This window comes from Camponotus vicinus, unplaced genomic scaffold (assembly GCF_025532165.1).
Source record: "Camponotus vicinus isolate PSW18456_S1 unplaced genomic scaffold, iyCamVici1.0 SCAF_5, whole genome shotgun sequence".
NCBI lineage: Eukaryota > Metazoa > Arthropoda > Insecta > Hymenoptera > Formicidae > Camponotus > Camponotus vicinus.
The window spans coordinates 19,384,040-19,400,148 of NW_028141977.1; the positions used below are offsets into that span (position 1 = coordinate 19,384,040).

Sequence of the window (16,109 nt, forward strand, 5' to 3'; positions counted from 1 at the left end):
TGATAAATAGTTTATCGAATTTGCTCGAGACTCAAAAGATTAGTTTCTTAAAACAATTGTTTGGTCCATTGTTGCATTAAATTTTTCAAGTGTTGTGTTTCGTTTAATTAATCAACTTAGTTTTTAATTATTATATTCTCAATATTTCTCATCATTCGTTAAAATTAAATTCTTTTGTGTTATTTATCTATTTTAAATCGAATAATATTTAGAAAAAAGGTATGCGTATCAGAATATTTATTTAATGAATTATTTAATGAAATGATGAAAGTCTTCTGATTTTATAGCTATAAAATTGAATCATATTATGATAGAAATCGCATTTACTTTAAAAACGCTTATATATATTCTTCTATTTAATTTGTTCAATAATTCGCATATTTTTCTATATATATTAATTGACAATAAGTAGCAAAGTCAAATTTGACATAAGTATCTCTTACGATATCTTTATTTTTTATTGAGAAAAATCGAAAATATATTTTATAGTATCATATTCGAAAAATAGATCGAATCGTATCGTATCGACAGCCTCGAGCAAAATACAACCGGAAGTCCGGTTCAGTCAAGCAACTATCGATTCGGTCAGCATTTACCTTCCCATGGGTAATAATCGCAAGTGATCGTTTGTGCGTCGCAAGAAAGGAGGGAGAGAGACTCTTCCGTTTCGCCTCGATCTGCCTTTTTTTCTCGCTCATGCCATTACACGCGGACCATTTGTCTCCGGGGCGATGGACGAATGGTCCATTGTCTCGCAAGTTTCTCGATCGGGGACCCCGCGCCGGAAATCGACCATCGAAACCGCACCCGTACATCGTCGTGTATGTGCGATGCAATGCGTATCCATAATATCTCATAAAAGTGACCCGATAACTATTTCAGGGTCGAGCGGTTTTGTGAAATAGCCTTTCATCTCTATATCGCCAAAGTTCGATGTACATAAATAATACAATACTGTAAATATGATAGTGTAAGATATCATCAGATCTAACGATAAGTTATAACAGAATATTGGCACATACCGTTATTGGTTTTTGAAGTAATTATTTACGCGAGAGCTAAATTGAACGTGTCTAGCCGTAATTAGTTGAATAATATTCTCAAATGGAGAACTAATTCTCGATAATATATCCCGAAACATATCTAAATATAATGACCAAGGACGACTGATAATTAAATTTTAAGTTATTGCTACGGTGATACTCTATAATTTACGGGCGATAACGATTTTAATCAAAGATATCACATCGTTTTGAAAAGAGAAACAAGAAATATGATGCGCATAAAATCATGTAATATATACTAGCTATAAAAAATAAATTATAATCATAGAAATATAGAATATGATTGGAATGTAAGATACACAAAGAGATGCAATAAGAATATTTTAGACATAAAGTTTCAAGAGATCTTTATGTTTTCATTAAGTATAAAAGTTTGTGCGGTGTTTTAGAAATACATTTATAACAATATAGTCTATGACATAACAGTATTGACACTGTGCAGATTATTAAGGATTGCTGCACATGACTTTATAATTATTTCACATTTTCATTATTTCAATGTATTATTTTTCATAAAGGAAACCGCGTAAACTTTCTTATTTATCTCGTATTACTTTTGCATCTTTATATTTTTTGTGCGTTTCTCTCATCACATTTACCGTTTTTTATAATTTACAGTATTTTCGCAACCAGTCCACATAATCCTGGTGTCTGGCATGTCACACGAGAGTCGTCACTTGTCCCGGTTTCTGTACTTTTCCCGCGATGGCACCGCACCACCTGGAGCATAATAAACGCGCTGATAGAAGAAGAATGACGCAGGACACGAGAGAGTGAACATAGAGACAAAAGCAGGTAAGAGAATGATCAAGAGATAGTACAAAAGAAGCAGAAGGAATCGGATGGATGGAGAGATAAAGAGAGCGGGGGTGGAGAAAGAGAGAGAGAGAGAGGGAGAAAGAGAAAAGAAGGAGAAGAACGAGGAGATTCCCGTTGACGGGGATTCGACGAAGCAGCGATGTTTAATCGGTGTTGGCCCGCATCAGGTTGATCGAGGACCCCCCAACCGGGTGTTGGAGGACGACATGGGCCTGACGACGACATAGGGAGGTCCGGAGTAGCGCAAGCGGAACCGGGATGAGGCTGCGCCGTGCCGATCAGGCGAACAATGGAGGCGGGATGCTCATTTGTCTGCGGGCATTGTTGTTCACCCGGCCGGAAACACGAGCCTCGTACTCTCCTTTTCCCCTCTCTGTCTCCATCTCTCTTCCTCTCTCTTTCTCTCCCCCTCGCGTTCGCCATCCGTGCATCCTCCTCGTCAATGTCTCCCTTCCTCCCGGCGTACCTTTTTCCAGTATGAAAGTACCGCGATGATTCCGCCAATCGTGTCGCTCGACGTTCGCAGGTCGATGGTGCAAAAATTCGGGATAACCGTTTCCACCATGTTCAACCGCGAGTCGACGCACAATGTTGAATGTGTCCGACTCGTCCGCTGACTTATCGATTGGTGAAAGTTCGCATCGGGTCCTGATACGTCATTTAGATTCTTAAGAAGAAGAGATCTCTTCTCTTGTAAGGCAAGAACAAAGACGAGACCGACAAGCACCTAATTTGCGCTGTCGTAGCAACCTAATTTCTCCTTCGAGCTTTTGGCAGGTAGATCCTACTCAAATTATCTGTTTGCTAAAGAATCGTTAATTAGTGACTACATGTATTACTTAATTAATGTATCTGCCACGCTAGCTTATTAATTTAAGCAATAATATACATATCATGCGGCTTCTTATGTATTATCGCGTACAATCTATTTGCTTGGATCGCATTTCGAGATATTTAATGATATTCGCATGAATAAACATCTCAGTAAACATCATCGATTCATCAGCGGTAAGAGATGGTCATCCGTTGATTATTAATTGCGTAATATATCGATGATCACGAAGGTGAATTTTGCGAAGAAAAAAAGGAGGTCAGCCAACAAAATGCGCGGAAACAAAAAGGCGAACGGGAGCGTGTGCAGTAGGTAGGTTACAAAAATAGAGGGGCAATTTCGCGGACGACCACATTCACCAGCGGTCATCGAAGAGGCCCTCGCTTTTTACGATCGTTTCGGATCCCTTCAACCGGCAGGAGCCGGTACGAAGAGGAACAGTCGAAGGATCGCCGGCGAGGAAAGAAGAAGAAGTGAGAGAGAGAGAGAGAGGGAAATAGGAGGAGGCTCGGCGATTGAATAGGAGGAGGCTCTGCCAAATTAACAATGATTTATGAGGTCGCTGTACCCAATATACCATTCTATTAACATCGCATTATTCGATCGACAAATTACACACCAACGGCCTCGCGCTTTCGGGCCGGATTCGATACTTTTTATTTGCACGATAACAAATGACCCCGGTGCGTCAATTACCTCGAACACGTGTGACAAACAGGAATCCGCGCTTAACAAGGTCATCCTTATAGAAAGCTTAAACATTCAATAAATAAATCTTTTTCAAAGGTGTTCAAATAATTATGACGTATTGTAGAACATATAATATATCGTATAACATATAAATAACATTAAAGATAAAAGATGCACGAGATAAAAATTAAATCGATAAGAAATCAAGGATCTGTAAATAAATTATTTGGAATGTAATAATAATGTAAATTTATCTTATTTATGATATTTCGACGTATATTGTATATTTTCGTTAAATATTGCAACTCGTTCATTTAATTGGCCGCGTCCGCAGAATTTTCGCATTGCGTGTAAAAATTACTAATGCATGATACGTTTTGTTAATATTTTCTTCGCCAGCGTGTGCGTCACGATTCATATTTTCCGATAAGTATCGATATCGCAAGGTATACCGTCCCTCTCTTCCGTTATATCTGCCAGGTAAATTCTCAACGATAAATATCACATTATATGGAAAACTGATTTATATAAATTAAACATTGTTGATATATTTATATTAATATTACGGTAACGTATACAGTTTGTGCGCGTTTGTTCGATTCTCACTAATTGCAAAGGTTTCATAATTACATATAAATTTACATATCGCATGGGAAAAAGATTCTCGCGAGAGACGCATAGATTTTTCCGTAATCGTTTTTTTTTTTAATTTCATGTACCTTCGCCCATCGATCGGACCCAATGATGCGGTAGCCATTTTGAAGCACGCGGGCCCAGTTTCGCGGCTTCTTCGTCGTGATGTGGAAGAAGGGGTCCAGGAGGGATCGTGGGGGCGCATCATGGCTCATTGGGCAGGTGAACAAATTCGTCGCGACGTACTCGTGGATTACGTGAGGTGGCCGCTGGTCCCCGAAACTACGGCGTGAGGGGAACGTCCGTCTTATCTTGGACATCGGGGCCCCTCGAGAGCTTCCTTCTTAACGGGTGACCGAACACGATCGTATACGCCTTGCTCGCAGTGCGCGTCGGGGTTTTGTGTACGCGAGTTCTCCTCTCTCCTGCGGCACCGACACTTTTTATCCGCGACATGTGACAACCGGTAACGACTTTTTTTTATTACATTTGATCGCCGTACAATGTTATTCTCCTCGTGGCCTGCTCTCAAACGTTAAATCCAGCGACGCGAGATGACAATGCATCATAAGGACGTTGAAGTTAAGAATCGAGAATTTATCTCAGACTTCGTCTCTGTTGGATTTTACCTTCTTTTCTCTTTCTCTCTTTGAATTTTTATTTCGGGCTATTTGTCTACGAACATAGGTAGACAATCATAGATAAAAAGCAAGTTTTATGTGGAAATAATTTTATAGTGAATTCTTTGAATCCGGAGATCAATTTATACAGAAATAGTTTTAAATATTACGTTTCAGATATTATACTTCTTCGCTATAAACTCTCTACGACACATTAAATTAAACTAATAATCACCCACGCAATTTTTTACCATTTTCTCTTTAGCTATCGCCAATCGTGTAAGAGAAGATTATCCTATCAAAGCTCTTCATATACGAAGGCGGCCGAGAAATTCCAGGAAAATTCAGATCGACCTCGGAGATTCTCTCTCTTTCTCTCTCTCTCTCTCTTTAATTTCTAATTTCATTACGGATTCTCGGACGACCGCATAATGGCCTGGTCCCGTCCCATAGGCCATCTGGCACGATCTCCGGTAGGATCTATATCTATATGCGTATCGAAAGATCGATCGCAAGATCGATCAAGATGGAACGACGTCTAGCTTCGACAATCGACGGCGGCGACGAGGCCGGTTATAGTTTGCCAAGGCGTGTAATCATGTTACGATCGAATTTACATGGCAAATTGCGCCAATGTAGAAAAAACGATTTCCTTCTGGCGTGGGCATCGAATAGAAATTTTTCTGTCGGGAAGAGTGTTTCGTTCTTTCGAAGAGAGCCTGCTCTTCCCACGGAAATTCATATTTTAGATCAGAATCTGTTTTCTCTTTTTCTCCACCGATACTATTTTCGCGATGCAATCAATTCGATATCATCGTTCACATTTGCATCAAATTTATTTGGAATCGCATTATTAAATACATTATTAATAATAAAGTATTATTATGTTATTATTACTGACGGATGGGTTAATCAGAAATTATTCATTAAATAATTAAACGCAGAATAAGTATTGAAATGACATTTGAAATCACAAGATGCACATGCAAACAAAATTACATGGTCCTTAAATTTGCGAAAACTTTTTGTAGGCATTTTTTCTTAACATTCTTATAACTTAGTCTTTCTTGGATGAGATACGGATGAGATACACTTGTAAAACTCGATTGATACGAAATAATTTCCAGTAAAACGGACATTCTGTGAGATGAACGATTCCTAGAGCGTGAAATATAGCGCGATCTTGCGCTTGACGGCTTCAATTTTCCGCGAAATGACAAGCACTCTTTTTCAGAGCGTAAAATGAATTATCTGTATCATGAATATTCAAGTGGAAAACTGTGTTTATATACAATGGGAGGCACTGCAATCAACAGACGACAACGACGACAATCTTACGCGATACATAGGCATAGTGACGCAGCCAGACGGAACGAATTATTCTAATTCGCTCTGTATTCGGACTGGCGCGTCTCTCTAGGAAACAGTCATTAGGCTTTTAGACGTGCCTAACCGGACCTAGACAATGGCTTTATTAGTGAGGTGGAGGAGAATCATTCAAATATCGCTGCGCGTTAAATCTCAAAATTTTCCATGTATTCTGCGATGCATATTTTTTCCTTTATTAAGCAATAAATTTCCATCGACATTTCAATCGCACCTCTCGCATTAATTTCCATTTACGTCGATTTTATTGACTTCTTAAAATCTATAAAATTTAAAATTTAATATAAGAGTGAATTTTTCGAAGTAACAGAAAAATTAGCTACATCTAAAATTAATTCGTTAAAATATAAGTACGTTAAATTATTAAATCATCTCATTATTATTTGTCAGCAACGTAGATAAGTATGGTATCGCGATAGATTTAGCGCTCGCCTTTACGAGACTCTCATTCATAATTCTAAAGTGGGACATTCGTTGAAAAAGGTTCGCGACGTTGGGCCAATTGGCGAATGCGGGGCAACATTGTCCACGTCGGTTACATAATGGGCCTCCTCTCGCGCGTCCGTAATAGCGGCGACCGGGTAGCCCGGGTATTTAGATGAGTTGACTCCAATTGGCGTACCGTGAGAATCCAGTATCTGGTGCGCGGACAGACCGAAGCAGGGGAGAAAAAAAAATGGGTGAACTTAATCATGCAAATTGCTCGACAAATTGCGCAACTCCCGTTCCATCTTTACGCGTGTCAGCCTTTTTTTTTTGCTACTTTATTCGAGCTATTGAATAATAGAATTTTTAATCGAATTTGTGGGTCAATTTGTATAAAAGTTGACTTGGCACGAGTCTCTTTCTCCGCAACTGATAACCGACGCATTTAAATGACACGCCTCGAGCGCGTATAACGCATGTTTTTATCATTATTATAATTAACTGATTTTGTTTGCGCGTCGCGAACACGATCGCAGTCATTAACCGATACCTTACACTCGTAATTATCTAGTTGCATATGTTACGTAAGCGGGATAATGTTCATTATCGCTTTTTATTCATTATCGTTACAAGCAAATATCGAAATACGTAACGATGCTACAAATAATGGAGTGCATTACGAATTTCCCCTTCCCCTTTGCTGTCTTCAATATTTCCTCTGTTTCCGCTTTGATAAATTGAACTCGACGCGAAACGTAAAAGCCTGAGGAAAGAAATTTATATTCTTGAATTTTCGACGCAGAGAAAGCGGATCGCACAAATATCTCTCAGAGATAAAAATCTCAAGAATTTCTAAAAAAAATATCTAAAAAATATCTTGAAATACATGTGTTTCGCGTTTCTTAGGAACATACATTATGTGTATCTTAAGAGACTCAACTTGTCATCAGACGAGACTGCTCTTCGTTTAAACAAGAAATAGCATTTATATTTCGGCCAAGTGCAAGCGCGGGCGCAGATGAAATTCCATCGACAGATTTCTCCGAGCAACGGAAGAGCCTGCCGTGTACGATTATGCAGTGTTACGACGAGGAGGAGGCAATGTGTGCGAGGCTTCGCGCGGCCGTCAATTACGATTAATTAGAGCGGAGACTGACAGCGGACGCGGCGACGCACGGGCTACTTAATACTTTAACTTGTCGCCAACCCTCCGCGCGAGACTTCACTTCCTCCGTACATTTCATCGGACATTTAGGACGCCGAACTTTGCGCCTGTATCGCATAGCGAAATTTCAGATTTTTTCACGTCACAAATTGCACGTGAAATCTTTGTATTCTGCAGCAATCCTCGTTAATTCGCGACATGGAAAAATCATTTTCTACGATAATCTAGCAAAATTTCTACCACTAGTTTTTCAATCGCGAAATTATACCGATTAAGGGTACTTTCTTGCGAATGATTCATGTATATGTTTTTATATTATATGATGAATATAATAGCCTTCTTTGAAATCGTGAGTAGAATCTTATAATATTTATACTATATTTAGAGATAATTTAAAATTCTTATATAAATGCAGCGATCCTCGTTAATTCGCGACATGGAAAAATCATTTTCTACGATAATCTAGCAAAGTTTCTAGTTTTTCAATTGCGATAAATTATACCGATTAACAAGGGTACTTTCTTGCGAATGATTCATGTATATGTTTTTTTATATTACATGATGAATATAATAGTCTTCTTTGAAATCATGAGTAGAATCTTATAATATTTATATTATATTTAGAGATAATTTTTAAAATTCTTATATAAATACAGCGATCCTCGTTAATTCGCGACATGGAAAAATCATTTTCTACGATAATCCAGCAAAATTTCTACCACTAGTTTTTCAATCGCGATAAATTATACCGATTAAGGATACTTTCTTGCGAATGATTCATGTATATGTTTTTATATTACATGATGAATATAATAGTCTTCTTTGAAATCATGAGTAGAATCTTATAATATTTATACTATATTTAGGGATAATTTAAAATTCTTATATAAATAGATATTTATATATGTAAATAGAGGGAGGAATTTGAACGGGGTTCTAGAGATCCTGAGGCGCCGCAATCTTCTGGAGATGTCGGAATCAATTATTTCCAAAAGGATAATCAAAATATGTATTCGCTTCTATTGGCAAAACACAAGTACCTTACATTATCGAAATGGAAAAAAGAATTTAATGAAAAATGATCAATCTTCTTCAAAATGAGTGTAAAATGATAGCTTTCTCTCTCTTTCTCCCCCTCTACACCCTGGAAACAATTTGCGAATCGGCCGCTGAAACGACATGCAGTTCTTGACAATGCAACACCGGCGCGAAACGGAGCTTCTACGTAATGATATGGTTTTCGGTTTCTGTATTGAAACACGATTCTCAGTGGGGTAGGTCACGCCGCGCGAGTGTCGTATACGTGTGCACACGCGTGTAATTCCTTGTAGAAGAACATTCCTTGACTGACATTTCTGAATGAACCGATTTCGTCGTAGTTTCCGTTTGCTCCGATATGCGATACAACTTTCAAAATTGGAGCAAGTGTTCTTCAAAGTCTACTTTAAGTATTTCGACCTAAATACTTGACAAAAATTTAATTCCATATTAAGATTTAATGATTATGGAAATAGATAATTACTCTTGTTTTAACATGGAAAGTCGTACTCAAAGTGTAAACTTGTCTTAAAATAATTTGCATTATTTAATTATAATTTTAAAACTCAGCTAATTTATAGAAAGGAGAATAATTATCACCTCTTTATGTAATATAAATTAACAATCTTTTCATACTTTGAGGCATATAATAAAACAAAAGGTGCTATTATTTAATAATGATTATCGCGTTTGTATTATATTATTTTCTCTCACGCATTCGATAAAAAGATATTAAAATGTCAAAATGAAAATTAATTCTCTGCCATTATATCGGTCCGAAGTGAGACGATGTAATCTTCCGCGACATTACCGTTCCTCCATTGTGTCTGCAAGTATCGCAAAGAGGTATAATAGAGCGACTGATCCTGGCCAACGAAAAAAAAAAGAGGTAGATCGTGCTGAGGAGGAGAAGATGCAGATGGGCCGTCAGCCTCTTTTCCGCAGGGGCTCGCAATAAATTCAACGAGGGCCGGTTCGATAAGCATCGAACCATCGAGCATCGTGGAAGTGCTAAGTAACTACCGATCGTATCGGAGATACGAGAGAGAGAGAGAGAGAGAGAGAGAGAGAGAGAGAGAGAGAGAGAGAGAGAGAGAGCCACTCGGCCGCGCGGGCCCCTTTCGCGCATTATACGATACGGAGATGGATGTATTTATTGTATCCCGGGGTGCGGAACGATCGGCAGGTCGGCATCCCGAAATCGAAGGGCGACAATGGAGGTGCGAACAGCGTAAACAGTCACGTTTGACGTTTATGAATCGAATTCCAACACCCCGTTGTATACAGATGGCGGATAAGGGCGAGAGTCCCATATCGTAGCTAATGCCGACTCTCTTAGCAACCCCAGGAGAGCGAAATAAGCGTCCGAAGTACGTACTCTCTTCTTCCTACTCTCTTGTCAACTTTAAGTCGAGTGAAAACGATTTGAAATAATAATATTTATTACATAATATGTCGGAAATTCACCAAGTCTATTTTAGGAGTTACCTTTATATGCCATTTGATATTTGTTATTCTATTATTGACTAGTAATATTAAAATCAACTAGTATTAAAATTTATATTATATTTATCTTTATTATAGCTTTTAATTTTTTCTCTCTCTAACATAAGATTATAAAATTTTAAAATTTATGTTGCTATAATGACATAAACATATTTTTCTATAAATATTTCGTAATGACATGTATATTATGAATTTTATGCAAGAAACTTTGAATTAAAAATGATTAAAAAATAATGATAAAAAAATTGAATTATAAACGATGAAACCAATTCAAAAATTTAATTTTAATAATCAATTAATAGCCAACATTATGGGATTTCCATGTTTTCCCCATATTCGTGCGCTATAATAATATCCTATTAATTCATCCGATATATTCCAATTGGCTTCAGCGTTTATCCCACGGGAGGCTCGCAATTTGTCGTAATGACATTACGTTTGCGTCACCGCTTGGCCTAATCCTATAGACTCCGACCCCATGGAAGCTGTCAATCCCCGAGAGTTGTCTACGGGCGAACTCTATTGGATGGATCGCCCGGCCAATCCCTGAACACAAAAATTCAGGGTGTCATTGTACAAAGGGTTCTCGAGATGTTCGACATATGTTTAGTGGGCTGGCGTTTCCATTTCGCTGTAAGAGAATAAATAAGAGGGTGGAACTGGTTTTCGCTACCGATTTATGGCATAAGAATTGCACGAAACCGGTACATGTATATAATCTCCATAATATAAAGTAATTTTTAATGACATATTACAAAAAGAGAATTTTTCTTTGCATCATTTATCATATTTTGCACGAATGAGAGAAGAAAAAAAAATACTTTTTTAATCGAATTTTGCATCTGAGTTTAATGAAATTATATATCGGGTTTTAACCCCTAATTTACGAAGCGCCTGACGCGTGCGGTTCCTTCGATACGTAAGATCGATAGCAGCTTTATTATTTATCGTCGACGTTCTCGCGATCGGAAGGAGGTCCAATTATTCGCGAGATTCGGTTACGGGGAACAATGTGTCGGGGCGCCAAGTCAGGATCCGATGCGAGGGCGGGAAAGGGTGTAAGGTGACACCTCCGGGACAGGTCTGGCTTCCCGTCAAGAGCACGTCCGAGATAATCATATTCATAATTCGCGAGTTCGCAGAACCCGCGTCCGAGTTCGCGACGAAGAAAGATCCGCCGCCGAAAGATGGTGGTCGCCTCTTTTGTAATATTAAAGTCCAAGATGTTTGAATGATTTTCGACGCTCCGGCGAGAGACAGAGTTATTTGATAAATTATGGTGTATGTATATATTAATCATCGACGTTAGAGAAAGATTGGGAAATCTAGCGCATGACTGAAAACATGTTTTTTTTTATTTTACTATTTTTTCGTTTTAAACTTTGATTTATTATATCTATAAATGACATAGAATAAGATTTAGAATTTTTAAAGAATAAATTATGTCCATTACAAAAGATGTAATGCTTTCGACAACGATCGTAAGATTACATCTTCAATTTTCCATAAATTACAGGTGTCTAGCTTTCTTCTTTACCTTTGTATTTTATCCTCGTGAATCTATTGAAAATATCGATATATATTATGTGAAATTATAACTGATATCTTATCATATGATAATGAGTTATACACTTCAGATTTTCGTATATAAACAAAGTATAAAAATATTACATCACATATAATAATTAAACAAAATAATCCTAAATATAAAAAAGAATGAATGATCAAACTATTATAATTTTCTGACACTTTTCCTTTCTGACAACTTTGCATTATTTTCTATGTTATTGTACTTTACAATTAAAGATACCTTATCGATATCTTCTTGGACAATTGCGTGCAGCGATCAAACTATATTTTAAACAATAAAAAAATGTCCGCGCGAGAGATATACATGAAAGAGAGAGAGGAGAAGAGCCGGGAAGGGGAGCGAGTAAAGCGGGGACAATCTTTCTGGAGAAAAAAGAACGTATACACGCACACGTACGCTTAAAGGGGGCCCAGTATTGCGTGTGAGTCCTTTCGCGGACGTGTGGATGTTCCAGACGGGGCCCGGGCCCCGGTAATCTGACACCAATGGCCCTCTTCCTCCCTCCTCCCTCTTCCCCCCGTCCATCTAGTCAGGCCCCCATGGTCTGTTCGTTCATTCGTTCGCTCGCATCCTCACGTCCCAAACTAAATCATAACCGTATTATGCGGCCCGACAATAGACCTCTCTCCCTCCCGCTTCTCACCGAGCAGCGAGAAGCTGCCCCTAATCCGCCACCGCTTAAACATCTTGCTCATTATCTCTCCGTCTTTGTCTTCTTTTACTTTGGTTTTCTTTCGATGAAACTTTTGCAAAAATTTGTATTTTTAGAGCAGCTAAATATTTTTTCTATCGAAATAGCACAGAAAAAAATATCGCTATTTTGAATAAAAAATGTCTATAAATGAGTGGATTGTAGACTTAGGACTTTTAATTTTAAATAACACTTTGTTGCACGTAATACGTAATAGAAATTACACTTTAAATAATGAATGACTATAATATTGATGATGTGAAAAATATGATCGTGTGAGGATTTGAAAATAATGTACATGTTTAACGAGAAATTACAAAGTGCTTGTAGCAAAATAATAAATCAAAGAAAAAGACAACTGATTTCTTTATTCAATAACGTACGTAATCTAAACAATAAAAAATAAACATGATTCCATCTCTAGCGAGATTTTTATTAACCGATTTTAATCTCACCGCGGATTATTTTCTTAAAGCCCCAATGCCTTTTCCACAAGTCTTTTTTATCCGATTTGAATCTCACCGGGAATTATTTTGGCGATGCGCACGTACATCTACATCTCTACGCCACCCATGAAACGTGTCGCGACACGAGGTACCTATCCACCTACGATTTTCCAGAAAGATCCGCCATCGGCCCCCCCGGGGGGAGGACGCCGCGATTTATCTCGCTCTCTTCCCTCCCCCGGGTCCCCTTCTCTCCCCGCGACCCCGGCCTCCGCCTCATCTCGCCTCGCGGCAAAACGTCGGGGACGGAATTTAAATTTCACAAATTAGTCTGTCCATTACACCCTCGGCGTAATCGGGACCGGCTGATCTCTCCCGTGCGGATCTTACGCTCTTCCTTCCTCGCGCGCCACGCGGACGGTTCTTGGAAAGCGTGGGTGCCCTCTCTCTATTCTACTCTACTCCACCAACCGCCCGGCCAGGACAGGATCACGATCTGGATGCCCACAAATCATAACGCGGGTGCATCGCAGATCTCGCCGCGAGATCCTCGCCTCGGAAGAGCCTTCCTTGAGACGCGATCCCTCTTGTTTCAGCCGCGCGCTGCTTGCGAATCCTTCCTGGATCTCGCCCCGATGGTGGAAACGCGGCCGCATCGTCGTCGTTGTGAATGCACGACACGTCGCCACGCACTATTACTCGATTCCGAAGATCTCTTCAAGATCTTTCAAACTAAGGCACTTGAAACTTAAGAGAATGAATCTAAATTTCTACAATTATAATACACACTACAAGGATGTTACACGATTAGATACTATTACTTATTTGTTTTAATAGTAATTTTCCTTTTTTACAAGATTACGAAACAGGCTATAAAAAAAATAATATGGTGATAATGAAAATAATAATAAGGTAAGCTGCCTGTTCCGTAGATTGCGACGTGTAATTGCAATTTTTTAAAATTATTTTTTCAATTTTGACATTATTATTTTTCTTGCGTTCCTTTATGCGTTCGTTTTTGCGATCATACATTGACTTTTGCTTATAATTTTACAACTTTCTTACCGTTGATCATGTCTCTCATTTTTTCTAATTTTTGACATATGTTTTTATTTTATTTTAATTTTATTTTCGCTCACACTATTTTTGTAATAATTGATAAGGGCCTGGAGTAGACCGAAGTTTGTCACGCTTTTCTATTTTATATTATGTATTTCGATCTTTTCTCTGATTTATTATATTTAATGTGATTTATTAATAATAATTATATTTTTTTTTACGTTTTTACATCGGCGCTTGGTTTTTAGCCTTCTGCAATTTGTTTTGATTGATATCTTGTGAATCTCTTCTTAATCTCACTTTATTTTTAAATAATAATATCTTCCTAGATTGTGCCAATAATAATAATAATAATAATAATAATAATAATAATAATAATAATAATAATAATATAAAATCGACATAGCAACGCGATATTTTCTACTATCTAACGGAGATCCTGCGATATAGATTGAATCGCGATATTAAGACGCAGGATTCGACGAAGATCTCTCACTTCCCCAACCAGGTGCTCGTTTTCCGGGGTACTGCCGGACGAGTCGTGCTCGCGAAACAACGAACTCGATCGAGCAGCGAGACTCGGAAGGAGGGCCCGAAGAGGGATCGACACGCGGAGGCTCTTCGTGCCCGTTTCTAATGGCCCGGGATTTCCTTACACACAAAAGCCCGCGAGGAGAGTGAGTGATCGTCGCGAGGCCCGCGAATAAATTACGTGGCAGCCTATGCGGCTGCATAAATTAATTTCAGTCGGTCTGCCCATAAATATCTCCCCTCCCCCCCCCCCCCCCCTTCGAAATCGCTCCACCGCTCGTCTTCGCGGCGCCCGTCTAAGTTCGCTTACAAGCGCGTTAACCGACGTCGTAATTTACATCGATCGCCCATAAGTGGCGGACTTAATGGATTTATACGCCGCGTCAATGATCCTCAAATTCGATCTCGTGCTCGCTCGAGAAGTATCCCGTAATCGAAACTCGTTTTTCTTCTCCGTCGTGTAAGAGAAATTTGTACAAATTGTATAGAAAGAAGAATGTTTTCATCATTGATTACACAAGTATTTTTCATTCGTGCTTGTTACGCGAATAATAGATTACTTTAGAGAGTTACTATCATTTAATGTAAATTTATATCTAATATATATAATTTTTATAAATTAAATTATTACTATAATTTAATTTAATTAAATTCTGTATGTTTTTCTGTAATTTTTGAATAAATTTTTGAAAAAAAAAATGCATTATACATGTAATCAAAATGTTGTTTTACAACTTTATTCATTTTATAAATAGACTTTCAAGGATGAGAATAGTAAAGAATAATTTTAGCTCTCTCGGTTGCTTTGAAAATAGAGATAATTTTATCGAATGGTAAAATAAAGACAAAATTACCGTCGTAAAAAAATATAACGTGTGATTTGTTACATAAATGTGAGTAGAACTTTTTTCCGATTCGGACTTGATGTTTCGAGAACATCATCGCATACTGTTCGAAACTTCGTGGGGTGGCGTATCGCACACCCATTGTTACAATTGAGCAGATGCGAGGAAAGGCCGGTGGTGCGTTGCAATTCTCGTGCCTGAATGCACCGTCATTACCGGCGTGTAATGATCGCATTGTAACAGAATAAAACTTATTATTTTCACTCTAACGGGGATGCGCCACAGAAGACAAAAAACGGTATATTTGGATATATCATAAGCTTCGTGCCTTTCCATATGTGTGAACATTTTTCAATTATATATGTAATTCAAAAATAAATTATCCATATAATTTAAAAATTTAATATTGCTCAGTTTCAAAGATATTTAAAAAAATTATTTTATAGAGAAAGATATATAAATGTATATAAGTATAAAATTTTTCTAATAACAGTATTTTTTTCCGCAAAATAAAGAGATAGCGGCGAAGAAGAGAACATCGTCCTTTGATCTTACAATATATCCGAATGAACCCGGAAAGATCGGTGCTACGGATACGAACCGGTAATTATTTCAAAACGACCGTCCTTCGGCTCGCTATTAGGTCTATCAACGATCGCGATGAAGCAGATAAGATCTTTGTCCTCCTTTTTGTGTCGATATTTACCAGCGTACTTCAGATAATATCCTCTTCGAGCCTGAAAGAGAGCATCTGGCTTCTCCACGTG

The 16,109-nt window shown here is 38.1% G+C and overlaps 2 long non-coding RNA genes across 5 annotated transcripts; one reads left to right on the top strand and one right to left on the bottom strand.

Annotated features, from left to right (window-relative positions):
• Nucleotides 1–599: 599 nt before the first annotated feature.
• Nucleotides 600–3,648, top strand: LOC145972167 (uncharacterized). Of its 3 annotated transcripts, none has more exons than XR_014439075.1 (4): nt 600–821; nt 1,683–1,859; nt 2,360–2,660; nt 2,948–3,648. It is a non-coding gene; the product is annotated as an uncharacterized LOC145972167 (long non-coding RNA). The 3 variants fall into 3 exon arrangements; XR_014439073.1 differs by having other exon boundaries at nt 645–821; nt 2,410–2,660; XR_014439074.1 differs by lacking the exon at nt 600–821 and adding an exon at nt 915–935 and having other exon boundaries at nt 2,410–2,660.
• Nucleotides 3,649–11,603: 7,955 nt separating this feature from the next.
• On the bottom strand, nt 11,604–14,225 carry LOC145971795 (uncharacterized). Of its 2 annotated transcripts, none has more exons than XR_014438979.1 (3): nt 13,973–14,225; nt 13,298–13,639; nt 11,604–11,739 (listed from the first exon to the last, which is right to left on the bottom strand). It is a non-coding gene; the product is annotated as an uncharacterized LOC145971795 (long non-coding RNA). The 2 variants fall into 2 exon arrangements; XR_014438978.1 differs by having other exon boundaries at nt 13,298–13,654.
• Nucleotides 14,226–16,109: the final 1,884 nt, after the last annotated feature.